The 16,453-nt window shown below is 42.5% G+C and overlaps 1 protein-coding gene and 1 long non-coding RNA gene across 4 annotated transcripts in view; one reads left to right on the top strand and one right to left on the bottom strand.

Annotated features, from left to right (window-relative positions):
• Window positions 1-16,453, top strand: part of LOC148069980 (plasma membrane calcium-transporting ATPase 1-like) — a 93,115-nt gene that overhangs the window by 12,073 nt on the left and 64,589 nt on the right. The window lies entirely within an intron of this gene.
• On the bottom strand, window positions 2,078-2,462 carry LOC148069981 (uncharacterized). The gene is made up of 2 exons (XR_015712942.1): window positions 2,228-2,462; window positions 2,078-2,156 (listed from the first exon to the last, which is right to left on the bottom strand). It is a non-coding gene; the product is annotated as an uncharacterized LOC148069981 (long non-coding RNA).

Genomic DNA, 16,453 nt, shown 5'->3' on the forward strand with positions numbered 1-16,453 from the left:
TGATGAAGATTTGCCCTCATGATGGAACATCAAGCTCTATTTTCAATGTATATTTTTACTGCAGTAGAGTGACTCATTGCAGGACTAAGCAGCTGTATAATTCAACTTGTGCACGTGTGTGTTGTGTGTGTGTGCATGTGTGTTGTGTGTAGGTTTTACGTTGGCAGCTTAGTTGGCATCTGTCTACTGCATGTTAACGGCTGATAAAGATGAGCGAATAAAGGGCGTCGCAGCTTCTGCAGGAGAGAAGACTCGCACGATAATATGAGCTCAGTTAGTGGAAACGTAATTTCATCAGTGTCTCAACATTTACTCTTTCACAGCCTCAGCATCACAAACACATTATAGCCGCGTTCATGTTCAACAGCAGGTGATGTTTTCCAGTAACTTTTCCGACATATTCCGCTTTTATAACAGACCTGTTGTTTCATCAAGACTGAAAGATTTGATGAGTCAAGGAAAAGTTTTTAAAGAATCACACAAATAGCGAGCACAGGAGCATATTTACTATCATCACTGAATGTGTGAGAATAACTAAAATTATAAATAAAACATAAAAACTTTTTTCTTAACATGTACTCTAATTGTTCCTCTTTGCAACAATTCAAATGTATTAAAAAAGTCACATTTTGAGTAGAAATGCAGTAAAAAGGATCAAAACCGTAAAACGGTGTAAAACTAAATAATGCATATTTGCGTCATTCAATGATTCATTTCTAGTCATTTTCTCTGAGAACATTTAGAATTTTATCATCTCGACAATGTCCCAAATAGATAAAAAGATACTTTACTGATCTTACAGGAAATTAAAGGTTTTTTGTTTTATTTTTTATTTATTTTCAAAAATATGTGCATTAATTCAATGTTAAAATGAAACAATATATATATTCCATGTTTTGTTTCTTTTCCCAGAAAAGCTTTGTAAGCTTTGTAAGCTTTGGAACGATCTTCCTCTCTCTTTGCTCTTGATGGATCTACTGACTCCTTTAAGAAACATCTTAAGACGTTTCTATTTGTTCAGGCTTTTCCTTGATTTTCTGGAACTCCTGTGTTGTTCTCAGTATTATCTTGATCTTTAAAGGAAATACTTTTTTGAGTATTGTTTTGATTGTTGAAGCGCTTTGTGACCCTGGTCTGGAAAAGTGCTATATAAATAAATATGACTTACTTACTTACTTACTTACTTACTTTTTATTTAATAAAAGTATATATTTTTTAATCAAACCATGATTTATGACAAATGCCAGATTATGCTTCACTAGTTATTACAAAGACATTTTTTTAAGTTACATCTGTTCCATCATTATTTGATTTATTTGCCTTTTTTGTGTCTGGTTATCTTGATCTTGCCACTTATGACGCAGAATTAGTAGAGAAACTAGTGGAAGAGATTTAAACTACTTGAAAAAAGACTGTAAATACTTGTTTGTTGAAAAACGTGAACGTCTTTAAACTACTGTGTATATAAAGTTGTATTATCGTGACTCAACATTTTGTTGTTACTCTGTGCTCTGTTGAGAGGGTCTGGACGGCCCGTCCAGTTGGGAGGGTTGTCCAGGTGGAGGAGGTCAAGTAGCTCCGTGTCTTGTTCTCAAGTGAGATGGACGGTTACTTGGCAACCATCGTGCGTTTCCTTCCTCTGGCTTTGACCCGTTTGTTCTGTCGTTACGAGCTGAATAAAAACGACAAGATGATGCCGTTCTTGACGCTTGACGCTTGATATCGGGGATTGATATAAAGGCAGTGACCCACAGTGGCGTGTGTGTGTGTGTGTGTGTGTGTGTGTGAGTGTGTGTGTGTGTGTGTGTCTCTGTGTGTGTGTGTGTGTATCTCCAGCATCTGACGGAAAAGGCGTTGGTCTGAGAAGGAAGTCAGCAGATGGAGGGCGGATAGCGAGGGCCAACAGGAAGTTCTGGCTTGATGGTTTCCTCATGTTGTTTTGGCAACAGTCAGGATTTCACTCGCCTGTCCTCACGTCACCGACTCGAGAAGTGTGTGTGTGTGTGTGTGTGACTTGTGAAAGAAGGAAGAACATTCTTCTCAAGAGCTGTGACAGTTACTATGTCAAAGTGGCAGGTGAATTAGAAACGTTATTATTTCACTGATTCTTCATGAAATGAAAAAAAAGTTCATTCACCATCGTCGTCGTTGAGGATCTGTTGAACAGAACAGGTGGTTTATTGATTCATCACGTGACCCCTGTAGAAACAGGGGGATCCCTGCTGACCGTGTTTCCTGGTTCCTGCTCCGAGTGCAGACGGTGCTGCTGGTCGCCTGCTGCGGTCGGTCTTCTGTCGGGTTGTGACGTCCAGCAGGATCCCTCGCTCTGCCCGCCGCGGGACCTGGTCCATGAGAGCCCTGGTCCATGAGAGCCCTGGTCCATGCAAGCCCTGGTCCATGCAAGCCCTGGTCCATGCAAGCCCTGGTCCATGAGAGCCCTGGTCCATGCGAGCCCTGGTCCTGCTCTGTGTTCGGGGAGCGGGTGGAATGCGGTGTTTGTGTTAGAGATCTGGGCGTGGCCGTGTTTGGCCTGCGAGCCTGAAGGCTATCAGCACACAGTCATTTCACACACAGCGTGTGTACACACGCACAGGACACACATGCAACACACAACTCGCATGTCACCGCCAAGACGCACCTTCCTGGAGCAAACGTACGTTTACTCAATTACTTGTGGTCATGATTTATGAAGGAAGATGTCATTTTTCTTTTCAATACTTGACAATATAATGCTCTGTTTAAACAAATCTCCTTTGACTCCTTGTTTAACCCGAGCATGTTGAACTGTAATGATGTTCCATCTACATTTCTGAGATATTTAATTAAATATTTTCATGATATTATTACGTTGGAATTCATACTTTACTCACAGCAAAAAGGTTGCCGGTTTGTATCTTCTCCCCGTGCTGTGTGGGTTTACTCCGGGAACTCCGGTTTCCTCCCACAGTCCAAAAACATACAGAGGTTGATTGAGAACTTGGGGGAAATTGTCTGTAGGTATGAGTGTGTTTGTGTGGATGAAGTGTGTCTTTGTTTGTCCTGAGACAGACTGGCGATCTGTCCAGGGTGTCCCCTGCCTCTCGCCTAAAGAAACTAGGACCCAGAACCCCCCCCCGGCCCCCATAATAATTAAGCGGTGCAGAAAATGATTTAATGTCTCTCGTCATCAATATGTATTTTTGTTATTGTTCCACAATCTGTCCATATTATGTCCATGTTTGTGGGTCAGAAGCTCAAAAAAATTAAACCGAGAGTTGAAATCTCATCTGGGTCTGCCCTGTGGTTCCTCCCGTTAGAATACGCATTGAACATTTGACCTTACCTGCCTTATCTAGAAGTGATTGGATATCTTAACTCATTTCATATAAGACAAGATACACCTTTATGTAAGTTACTTAAGTTTTCACAGGCCTCATTGACTTTGTTATTTTTTTGATACACCATCATTTATCAATTAAAAATGATATGTGTTGTGATATTGCTAACCTTTAAATCACTTTAAAATAAAAGTAAAATACAGTAACGTCAGTATTTGAACACAACAAACCACTGTATAATGGTGACTAAATGCAGAAACTACTTTCAACCACTTATCTTTTTCCCGTCAGCTGATTGTTGGCGGAAAAACAAGGGACTCCACCTAAAAGTGACATTTAGCTCGATGAGATCATGTGCGCCTTGAATCTGACGTGGTTTTTGTTCCCAGACTTCATGGTCCATGATCTGTTTTTAAGCAAATCTCGTGCGTTCATGTGATTTCTGAATGTGTCTGTTGGAAATGAACCTGTTTTCAATGCATTCGTCACTATTTTCTTTGTTCAGCATTTACGGAAAAACCTGCTGTGTGTGACTCTGTGTGAAAATATGTTCTATACATCCCCACCTCAGCCCACATTCCAGACCTGAATACGACTCTTTAAAAGAAAATTGATAGGCCCCGCCCCTTCTTCAACGTGAATGGGAGCCTGTGTCGGCGCGACATACCTTCCCTGTCAGCCCATACATTTTTCTGCCGAAATGTGCGGCGTTCCATTGTCCAACTGCGACTCGAGCCAACAGACGACGGACTGTGAGGAGTTGTTTCCGATCCGCTCGCAGTCACAAGATGCTCCGGCATCATCCGAGGCTGACTAATGTGCTGTCTCACTGCTTGAGCTGGCGACCGGCTGACGGCTGTCGGGCTTGTTTCGGCGCTCCAGGAGAAAGATGTCCAAACAAATGTTGTGTAAAAGCGAGCCGCAGGAAACTCTGTACAGTGGGAGTGTGTCAGGAACACAGCGAGTCGACAAGCGACGAAATCTAGTAGCTGCATTGTTTTCCAGTTGAGCGGTAAAATGGTCTTCTAGAGAACCTTCAGGTGTGTGCAACGTGTGTCGGTTCAACTTCTTCATCTGCGGGATGTTGACGGGAAATGGTTCAGGAATTTTGGTGGGGAATTGGACACGGATCAAGGGAGGTGAAGAAGAGGGTGCAGGCAGCGTTTGAAGGGCAGGTTTCTAGAAAATGACCCAAAAAAAAGTCTAGCATTATTCGGACAAGATGATGCCGCACCGGAGATGGAAATCCACTTCGTAGACTTGTCTCTTAACGGTTGCTATGTTGGGATCTTGTACAGACATTGTGATCTTATGTTGAAGCACGGTATGATTCTCAGACGATCCATCAAGCGATGGCAATTCAGTTTACTAAAGTCCTACGAACACATGTTGACATATCTTTGAGAGACCTGTTCCTTATAAAATCAGTTCAAGGTCAACCAGAATTAATACGTAAGATTATAGCATCAGATTATAAGGTCAACTGTGCATTTTTTGAGTCAATTAAATTATTTTAAAGTGATCGTTCACCCCAAATGTTCTACTCACCCTCATGTCGGCTAAGGGTTGGGATTCATTTTAGATGAATCTGTTCCTTTTTAGAGTTATTGACAAAAATGTATGGTCATAAATACCGCGAGCGCTTCCAGGGTTCACACAGTACTGTCTACACTAGAAGCCGTTGTTATATTTACTGAGAGTACTTCCAGTTTTATCTCCCTGTTATCCTTAACGTCTGCCACAAACTAACTTAAAACTTACGAGAAATATGGAGGTATTTGGATGTTCTTAAGTGTCTTTTTGGACGATGACGAAGACAACTGAGCTCCAGTCGCTACATTAAAATGAACAAACTATTTTTGTCTATCTGTAAAAAGAACAGATTACTCTGAAAATAATCCCAACCCTTAGTCAACATTAGAGTGAGTAGAAAATGAGTGAAGTTTGCATTTTGGGTTTATCACTTTAACTAAACGGTATATCAGAGGAACAGATCTTTAAGAAACGTTCGGTGACAAAGTTAGGAGACCAGTTAGTGGGACATGTACGAGGATGGGATGTAAACAAGGATTTTAGTCGTTTATTTCCTTAACAGAACAAAAGTCCCTAAAATGTTTATCTTGTTCCTGATTGATTTTCATTATGTTTACATAAGGATTACTCATTTTGTTTCTGAGAAGTAGCTGCGATCTCGTCATTTTCCAGTGTCTCCTTCTTCCGTGAGATCTTCTGTAAGATGTGAAGATATAAAAGGTTGTGTTGACCTTGAAAGTCGTCCGACCAAACAAGCGAGTTTGCTAAAGCGTTTCCATGGCTAAGCTCTCCTTGTCTCTCGGGGAATTGTTTATCCGTTTATAATTAAGATACTCAAAACTCCACTCATTTTAAATTGAGAAAAGATGTAGTTTCTACATGATCCAGCTCTTCAAATGTAGTGAATGAATACAAAAACAACAAGTATCCACCCGAGTACGTTTGTAAATAAAATCCAACGGTGGATCAATTAAGTGTGGCTAGAACATGCTGCTTTATTGTTGTTGGTCTCTGACAGCCTTCATTCTGACAACAACTATCCGTCTAATCGTGATCCAGTAACATGGGCCCCTCGGCGGTTCCTTCAGGTGCTGGCATTGCATATCACATCCCGTCCAATTTCCACAGACCTGCTCCACTAAGTGCCTGGAGAACATTGGCAATAAAGGCGGAATTGGAAACAAGAGAAACATGTTACTGCAGGGGAGGCGAGATCAGCGCGAAGCAGATTTTCTCTGATAAAGATTCTCCTCACAGTCAAAGAGGCTCCGTGATCGACCCCCTTTTACATCTAAACCAGGGGCGTCAGATCGATCACACGAGGGGCCACAGTCTTTTAGCAGTCAAACCAAATGTATATTTAGCAGGAAAGTATGATTTTGAGCATTTCCTTTTATAATTTGAAGGTCATGACGGACAAAACTTTTTAATAGGTCGATTTTAAAATATAAAGAAAAAAGGATATGTTTGGCCGATTGTTAAACACTTGGAATGTGTTCACATGCCTTTATATATTATTTTTGTGTTTTTACACTTGAGTGAATACAACACATTCTTACAAAATAAACGATCAATAAAGTTTTACCTTACCTTAAATTAATTTGGGGTGACTAGAGTTTATCTCAAAATGTATACATTTAACGTTAAAATGGTTGAACGCATATCAGGAACTAGATAAACAGTTTAAGAAGATACTTTGTTGTTTGTTGTTCATTTTATTCTATAATATTGTCTCCCTCGTAATGCAGTTATAATATGTTTAACCTGAAAAACCCTTAAAACTGAATTAATTTATACAGATCTTACAAGACGAACAATAGTTTATCACCATTTAATACTCAATAATATGTGTTGGATACACCTTATGACACATTATGACCACATTACAAAACGTTCTTTGATATCTGAAAGAGACTTCGTTCCGAACCTTCCAACTGCCGGAATTTCCCACCTTAAGATGGTTTCAAAATAAAAGTTCCAAGTTCCATTTCTTGATGGTCGCCCTCGGATGATAAAATAAAACGTAACCCAACAACATTCGTTTGTATGTCGTGATGGAAATGTATGTGAAAATGCTTTATGATTTTGCCAATGAATGGAAAACTTATTAGAATTTATGCCAAATGGGAAAACTAGTTTAAAAAATACTTGAATGTATTTCCTTCTCCTGACAAAAGTCAAGGCTGGACGGTGGTGGAAAAATGATGAAAAAGAAGATGAGTTAGACTGAGCCAGTTTATAAGGAATGTATAACAAATGGATGTTTAATTTTTATGTAATTCTATTTATTGTCTATCGGAAAATTCTTACTTGGACAGAAAAATAAGGCGTCACATCATTGACCCTTGAGGCTCAATTCATTTTTGTCATCTCTGTGTTTGCTGTTATTTTTCTGTCGTATTGTTAACGTCCATATCTTTCCTAAATCACGGACATCTTTAAGAGTCACCATGGATCTACAATTTCCAGACAACCTCCCATCAGGACACACAAAATGACCCGACGGTCAAGATAAGTTTGACACAAAATGACGTGTTATCGTTTCTTAATATAATGTGTGATGTCACAGACGAGAAGTTGAAATGCTGACAAATAGTCTTTGGTTTAGTTTTCTTCCCTCCGGGGAATACTTTGAGTGATCATTAATGTTAACATTTTCCATTTACGACATCTGCGTCTTGCTTCACGCTAACATTTCCTGTTGTGGCTTCATCGTTTAAACGCTCTTGAACGTGGCGTTCCGGGGAAGTCCCTAATCTCGCCACAGAACTATCGATGGAGCCCCTTAACCACCATTTAAACATTAATTTCCTCCATCGGTGTTGTCATTTTAGCTCAATGTTGTTGTCAAGGAAACACCTGTTTCTACGAAATGTTGGTCCCTCGTTTATCGCGGGGGTTACATTGTGAAAACCTCCGGATAAAATGAAATGCGTGAAGTAGTAGCCATTACATTTTTTTACTGGTATAAATGAACATGTTTTATTTTATTTATCAGAGCTTTAAATCAACACTTCATATGAGGCGTCATCCATCGCAACAACTCTCTCGATCACAGTGACCGTGTGTGTGTGTGTGTGTGTGTGTGTGTGTGTGTGTGTGTGTGTGTGTGTGTGTGTGTGTGTGTGTGTGTGTGTGTGTGTGTGTGTGTGTGTGTGTGTGTGTGTGTGTGTGTGTGTGTGTGTGTGTGTGTGTGTGTGTGTGTGTGTGTGTGTGTGTGTGTGTGTGTGTGTGTGTGTGTGGTACCATGACACCCAAAAAATTATTATTTATTAATGAAACGGCGAGACCACGGACGATAAATAATTGAGGCAGACAAAATGTAATGGAAAATATTTCTCTTTATTGTTGACGGAGGGAGATGTTCTTCACCTTTTATTGGGGGAAAGTGGCGACAGGTTTTGTCAAAAAGGTTTTTTTTTTTTTTTTTAGAGGTTAAACGATGAAAAGCTGAATCAGGATGGAGAGAGTTGTGGGTTCGTACGAGGAGTGTTTTGAAATGATTCATCAGTTTTAAGCTGGAGACGTCGTCTGCCTGCAAGTCAATCAATTAGACTGATGGATTGTCCATCATCTGCGAGGACTCTCCCGAGACGAGGACTTGTGTGAGTTATGGTCGTGCTAATGCTCACGTGCAGACCTGCTGTCTGAAGCCCCCCGAGGTCTTTTGTTCCTGGCAGGTTCATCGACCTCTGTGACGCTCCTGTGGCCACGTTTCCTTCACTCATTTTCATACGGCGAGTCCGAGACTCACCCACTTGAATCCACGTGAAGGAGGATCTGAGGGTCTCTTCAAAAGAGCCTCGTTGTGATGTGGGTAAGAGCCGGCTGAGGACCACAGGCCCGCGTTCATAATGATGGACACGGAGATGACATAATGGCCATGTTTAGTGGAGAAGCAGCACAAAAAAAAAACCCTCTTGAGTCCGATCAGTCGTTCACTGGGAGAAAACTGGTTTTCCGTCGATACGGCGCGCGACCGTAGAGGAGGAAAATCACTTTCGTGTGATGATTCATGGATTTATTTTCACCCATAACTCTTGAGCTGCAAATACAGGCAGTGCTAAAAGATAACCAGCTGCAGTTTTATCTGTGACTGTTTGGATCCTAAAGGCTGTTGAGTGGCTGCTGGAGGGAACGTAACAACGACTTCATGGGACGCGTCCAAAATATACGAGCGGAGCGCCAGCGTCGCTTGATGCCAACTGGCTTTTAAAGTTGTCGACTTGGGCAGAGGAAGAATCTTTTCAGCGTTTGTAGCGTCTTCTCCGGGCTTTGAACTGATCGATTTACTTTGACACATAACCCCCAACAATTCTTGTCAGTTTGTGGAAAATGACATGAATCTAAAAGAGGAGACATTATCTGAAGCAGCCTCTGTACCGGAGGACGAGGAGGGAGGATTCCTCGTCACCTTTGCCTCGACACATGGCTATAAATGGTGTGAACGGTCGAGGAAAAATGATCAGGAGCGGGAGGAAAACCATCTACGCAATCTTTCCACGAGATGATATCTAAGCCCATGTGGTCGGTAAAGGTCGACGCGAGTCACCATTGTCCTCCTGTGACACGTTCATGCCAGACCTCCACATGTCAATCATGGATCCCGTCATGATTTGTGTGGCGCTCACGCTTTCATGTCCACCAGATAAAACGTCGGCGTCGCTCCGACGTCCGCCGTAACCCGACCCCGGCCTTTTTCAAACTCCACACGCCGAATTGTCATCACCGGCGCACACTCGTGCGTTACCGCATCTGTGCTCAGGTTTCAGATCCACGACGAGGCTCTCGACTCCCGGGGTCGCTCAGCGGATGTCGTGCAGATCCGAGCGGCGTTGTTTCGTTATCGCGAGTGATGATGACACATCCTAAGTGGAGGCGAAAGAGTTCCAACCAACATGATGACTGCGAGAGAAAGTATGAACTCACTCCTCCTTCTGGACTCCCTCGCTCCGTACAGTCGGTTGCGTAATGAAGCCTGGAGTGTGAGGAAGGGAACGACTTGACACCGGTGGCAGGTTTTTGGAAGAGAAAAAAAGCGCCAGGAGGAGAGAAGAAAGCCAAGACTCTCCGCGGATAATCAGTCGACGTAAAGAGGCTTAAGAATGAGCCGCCGGTTCAAAGCGGGAACTTCTTTTCCCTCCGTGCGACAAGAACAGTGTTCTTTTCTCTTTTGTTGAAGCTCGGCAAAGGAGCAAATTGTACAGTTTTTGGATTTGAAGGAGGGTCAGGGGCTGTTGATTTAATTCAGAAACTGTTGATTCTACGTTCAAAGAGCATCATCCCTGATGGGGACTCTAATGGGAGCTCTGTGAGCAGCTGGCTGGTCTCTCTTGGAGATAAGATGAAGAGGAGCTTAGTAATCGGCAGAAGATACTGAGTAGAGCATTCCTGAGTCGTAGTCTGTCCTCCTGCAGATTGTTTGATCTTCTGTGAAGGAGGTCCAGTGATATAAGCAGACAATCCTCAAGGTCTAAACCTACTTGTTTAAAGGCCTCGGACTCAAGACCCGGGACACACAGTGGAGCAGGTACAGGTCTTAGATATTGATAAATGGTGACGTTGACAACCTTTAATGTCCCCCCAGAAGAGCAACAACTGATGTTGCTCGAGGGTCAGAGTGGGATCTATGTTTAGTATTGTCAAGTACTTGACTCTGGTGTTGTGATAGTGTAGTAACAAGTATATATGTGTAGTATTGTCAAGAACTTGACTCTGGTGTTGTGATAGTGTAGTAACAAGTATATATGTGTAGTATTGTCAAGTACTTGACTCTGGTGTTGTGATAGTGTAGTAACAAGTATATATGTGTAGTATTGTCCAGTACTTGACTCTGGTGTTGTAGTATTTACAGACCACATGACTCTTAACAAAGTAGTAACTGCTTTCATTTGTTTTCAAACCAAAATATGTTCAAACATCAGCTTTAAAAGCTGCTGAAGTCCACTGCATCCTCTCATCCTGTCATCGCCGGGATCTCGGGTTGATTTCGTTCTTCCTTTGGTTGCAGAGAAAGTAATTGTAAATTAGAAATTGATACAGTGCTGTTAAACAGTTTTTTCTTCCCACTATACTTCCAAGTTTATTAATATTAAACACCCCTTCTTTCTTGTTGCTGCCTGCTTGTCCAGTTTCCCCCGGAATCTTTTGTTCTGAAGCTAGTCCAAGAGTTTTTTGTCAAACCCTTCATCGTGGCAGCTCTGGCCACGTTGGACGTCTGACCGACTGGACGCGTCTCTGCGTTGTATGAAATCGCAACGACACATATCTCGGCTTCGACCTCCGACCCCGGCGGAGAGAAGCGCCGGCACATCCCTGTCGGCGTGTCCTGCTTATCAGGAGGTGTTACCGAAGCTCTCCAGGTCTCTTCGTCTCGCTCCTCCACAACGGTGGCAGCAGTTTAGCAGAGAAGACATCTTTTGTTTGTCCACATGATTCAGTGAAGTCACGTCAGGCGGCGTCACGGTTCCATGACTCCAGCTCTTGACTCGACAATAACATCTTCTCACAGCGTCCATCTCTGTTCAAATCACCTTATTTGGGTCCAAAGCTCACAAAAACAACAATGAAAGTAGCTGACAGACTGTCCTGGACCATGACACCAACACAATGTTGACTCATCCATGACGAATAAACATCTCCATCTTTTTTTTAAGCATTTGATTCTTAGATATTTGGGCCTCGCGTCCGTGGACGTCCACCCTCGGAGCAGGTCCTGCTAGATGGTCCCACGTCCGCCCTGTGGAGCTTGTTAGCGCCGGCGGCTAACGTTGAGGGTCTTGACAGATGCTGACGCTCTTCAAAAGAGATTCCTTCAAAGAGCGAGTGGGACAGATTGGGAAAAGGAGGAGCAGCATTAATGTATGCATGAGTTTGAGTCACGGCGTCGACGTGTGTGGAAATTAATCAACGGTTAACGTTGAACTTTGAAGCGATACTTTTCATTGGTTTATTTACCTTTTGACCGGACCACTCTCCTTCTAAGGCAGGGCTTCACCAATGGAAACTGCTGTAAAGTTCCCTAATCAAATATGTTGTGGTTTATTCATTATCTTTTTTAATCAACTCTTGAGCCTGGGTTTGTAGATAGAATCTGCTAAGGGACCGTATTGAAGGCCCGTGAAGCCAATAAATCATAAACCAATTATGGACGATATGATATCAACGGATTTTAATTCCCGGTTTTCATTTCTTGAGATTTATTTTAGCTTAAAGGGAAAAAACGTAAGTTATTGTTGTATTATATTCGATTTGGAGTTGAAGCCATGTTTTTTTTTCTCTGACAAACAATTCCAGCCACATTGTTTGCTTGTGTTTCCACCGGCTCTGCTACCTACTCGCGGTGCGCTGACCACGGACCACGGAAAATCTTTTCAAACCAACATACCGTAGTCCATTGTTTCCTAAAACGTTTGTTTCTTGTGTGGGAAGTATCGCTGATGACTCCTCAGTGAAGTCGCTCTCAGTAAGTGGACGTCGGTTTTGTCGATCCTTGTCACATTTTTAGTACCTGCTTGGCTTGAGAACAGATCAGAGCAGGGACTACAATGGTAGACGCTTCCACTTGCTGAGTTGGTGTAAACGCCATCAAAGTCTAGTCGAGTGTTTGAGGAAAAAAGGAAGGAAAATACAGGCATTAGGTCCTCGTGCTGGACTTTTATTCTATGTATACATGAAGCTGTAAATACATGAATGTGAAATGTTGAACTTCGACGACGTGAGACTCTATTAAACGTAACTCCTGGTGATGACGATATCTTTCCCTCACGCTCGTCTCCGTTGCTAACTTCCCTGTTAGCTCAGTCTCCCGCCGCCGTGTTTATTTCTCTGCACTGGTGTTTACAGTAAATACGTCTCCTCCTCTGTTGACACGGCACAAGAAAGTACCTTCTTAAACCTGCTGACTCAGCACTGGAAGAGCTACTGAAGACAATCGGAGCGTTTGTGCCGATGTTTGTCTTGTCTTTAGTAAGAACGTGCAGTTGGTGGAAAATATTGCATGTTAAGCTTATATTTGTTGTTACGACAAAGCCTGGCTTTAGAAAACAATGGATCTCAAACTCAAACCTTTCGTAATTACATTTTTCTCAACTGATGATTTGTATCTTGTTTTCGGTTTTAGTTGAGAAAATAAATCTTTAATAAAAGTGAATATTCCTATACTACGACCTAAAACTATACTTGCCACAGAGAACATGTTGTGCAACTGTTTATCTGAAGATAAGACCAATAAATGCTTAGCAGAAAAAATTAAATTTGAGCTTCATCTCTTCTATGAAAACCAGGATGATGTGAAACAACCTGAAGCATAAAAGCAACGCTGGCCTAAATCCTCGGCTTCTGCTGCGAGTGCTGATATTTGCGGACGGTTCCCCTTCATCTGCTCCAACAATGGAGGCTTTTATCTGCTGATTCACACCTGGGGACGGACCAGTAGCACCAGTGTGTGAAGCCCCCCCCCCACCTGCCTCACTCGTACTCCTTCTGGCTTTATTGAGGGTTTTCTGATCGGCCTGGATCGGGTCCGTGCAGCAAGCGATCTGGAGCTTCACGCTCTGAACAGGATTATTGAACATCTGGACGGCTTCTAGATGTTGCCGCTTGCCGGGTTCAAGATTTGTCTCCCCCTTTTGTTCGGTCTTAAAGGGCTCGCAAAGTGGATCTTCTTCAGTCGCTCCTGCCCTTCACCCTTGATCCACTTCCACATAATTCTGACACGCTCATGTTTTTCATTTGGACTTCTGTTCCTGTTTCTACTACAGGAGGTCACGTGACCCTGACTTCTCACGCAGCCGTCACGTATGTGCATGTGTTGGAGCTTCACGCTATAGAAGTCTTCATCGTTGATTTAGCTCAGCAGCAGGTTCACGAGAGTGTCCATCATGAGGATCCAAATTCAAATTCTTGAATCAATTCAGGTCTGATTTATTGTCTAAACCTCTCAAGATGGCTGCCTCGGTGCCTCTTATTCCATTCTTTTAGCCAAAGAAACGATGAAATCCTGCTTAAACCTTGGTGATGACTGAGGACGAGAGGATACAGTGACTCCAGCAGCTTTTCAAAGCTGATGTTTGGACATATTTTGGCTTGAAAACAAATGAAAGTAGTTATGACTTCGTCAAGAGTCATGTGGTCTGTAAATACTACAACACCAGAGTCATGTACTGGACAATACTACACATATATACTTGTTACTACACTATCACAACACCAGAGTCAAGTACTGGACAATACTACACATATATCCTTGTTAGTACACTATCACAACACCAGAGTCAAGTACTGGACAATACTACACATATATACTTGTTACTACACTATCACAACACCAGAGTCAAGTACTGGACAATACTACACATATATACTTGTTACTACACTATCACAGTTTATCTCAATATATCTGGATTGTTACCTTGTATCGTATCCTCAGATTCTGCTGACACACGCTTCATTCTATCCAAGTTAAATAAAGTCTGTAGTTAGTTGATGAAGACTTTTGACCTCAAGCATTTCCGAGTGGATTAACGATGGCGTCTACTGTGAAGGACTAAACCAGACTCGTCAGCGACATTCTCTACTTCAACATGAGTGTGTGACTTGACACATGTTCTCACACACACACACACACATGGAAGTACAATGGCGTGGGGGGGCCCTGCCAGCCTGACCACATTGTCCTTGTCAGTCAGGAATCCCCTGCAATGTGTGACTTCATTCATCTTTTACTCCGCAGTTCAGTGGTCGGACTCAATTTCCGTCCAACTGTTCTTGCGAATCCTCGCCCGCTGTTTGACCTCCACATGGTTCGTTCATTCATCCCTGTTTCTGCTGCCGATTCCACTGTAGCCGCCGACGGACCTTTTGCTGGATGTGAAAGGTTCTGTTTGGATCTGATGCTCGGTGTGTTACTGACTTGTTCAAATCGTTGCTAAAGTTTGTTCCTTCTGCGTCTCGCCGTCACGCCTTCATTCAAACATGGAGACCACACAGCCCTCGACTGGTCCTGGATCAATGGATGTTAGAGGTGAGGTCAGATGTTACAAACGTGGAGAAGATGCCGGGCGTCCTTTGACCCGCTTTCACACCCTGACCCGCACCTCTGCCAGAGAATGCCGGTGCACTGGTCGAGGAAAATACTCTTGTGTTGTTTATTGAAGAATTGTTGTGACTTGAAGAAATTGACCCGAAATTTCTACCAGCCTTCTCTGATTAACTTTCTTCTTCTATCAGATGAATAAAGAATCTAAAAAGATAATATCGTTGTGATGAGATTAAACAAGTTTTTTCAGAACATGTTCAGTAACTTTTTCTACAATAACCTAAACCAAAAAACAAATCCCTATAATAACTCGATATGAATTACTGTTGTGCTTCTTTTCTGAGGTCAAAACTGCTCACCTTTGACCTTAAATGAAGCGTAGAACCCTAGATTTCTAACCCGATTTGTTTTTAATGTGATGCTTTTGTCCAAGATACATGGTTTGGTTCCTTCAGCCTTGACCTGTTCTTCTAGTTCCAGTGTTAAACCGTCAGATCACCAACAGCGGGTCATGTTTATCAGGCTTAGTGAGTGTGGTATGACAACAAGCAAAGCCCCTTCAACACCGCGACCTGATCCGGTTGACTTGATAATTTCTTGTGCTATGAACGGGTCAAAGCGCCATCTGGAGCCCTCCAGGTCAAACGTGGCTCGAGGTCCCTTCAGCCCCGAAGTCTTCACATGAATGATCTCGTTGTTTCTAACGCTTCACGATGCGTCTCCACATTTGTCGAGTCCTTGCTTGAGATGTACGACTCGGACGAGGTCGTTGGCAGAGATGGTAGAAAAGCTGTCGAGTGAGAGTCTGAAATAAATAAGGTGTCGTCTTGGCCGCGATGAGACGTCCTGGAGTCTCTCCTCCTGTTTGCCTGTAAGATCATCTCACAGTCGGCAGCAGTGTTTCAGTCGTAAGACGACGGTGAGCAAAGATCCGGACTCTCGCAGCCTGGTTTGACCTGATAGAACCAAACATTTGGAACCTTTTATTCAAGCGGGAACGAGACATAGTACGCGTGGAACTATAGGACGGGTGGATCGTGAAGGAGGGCGAGTTGGTGTGGAGTAGAACGTGGAATTTACGGGACTATCTAAAAAAAAAAAGGTTTATGTGTTTGTACCTAAATTGAAAGAAAGAAACGCGTTTGTTCCTGAAAACATCTTCTCGATAAGAGACTACAAGTAAACATTTATTAAAATTAAAATTGTGCTTCCGTTTCTGAAAAAGTTGTCATACAAGTATGGTTGAACTATTACCTTAATCCTACATTACGATATATTCAGCTCACAATAATTTCAGAATTTTGTAAACCATTTAAGATACTGGATTTTAATGACATCTAGTGATTGTCCCACTCTCTTTTGGTTGAATTAATAGAACTGAAAGACAAAATGTCCAAACATCGGCTTTAAAGGCAGTTGGAGTCGACTGTATCCTCTTGTCCTCAGTCATCCCTTAAGATCTCGCAGGATTTCATAGTTCCTAAGCCTGCGGAGGACGTAATGACTAATGCCACCTATCGGCCGGAAGTTTAATTGCAACACAAAAATGAACAAACGCTGTAAA

This window comes from Callionymus lyra, chromosome 10 (assembly GCF_982586985.1).
Source record: "Callionymus lyra chromosome 10, fCalLyr1.hap1.1, whole genome shotgun sequence".
NCBI classification, from domain to species: domain Eukaryota; kingdom Metazoa; phylum Chordata; class Actinopteri; order Syngnathiformes; family Callionymidae; genus Callionymus; species Callionymus lyra.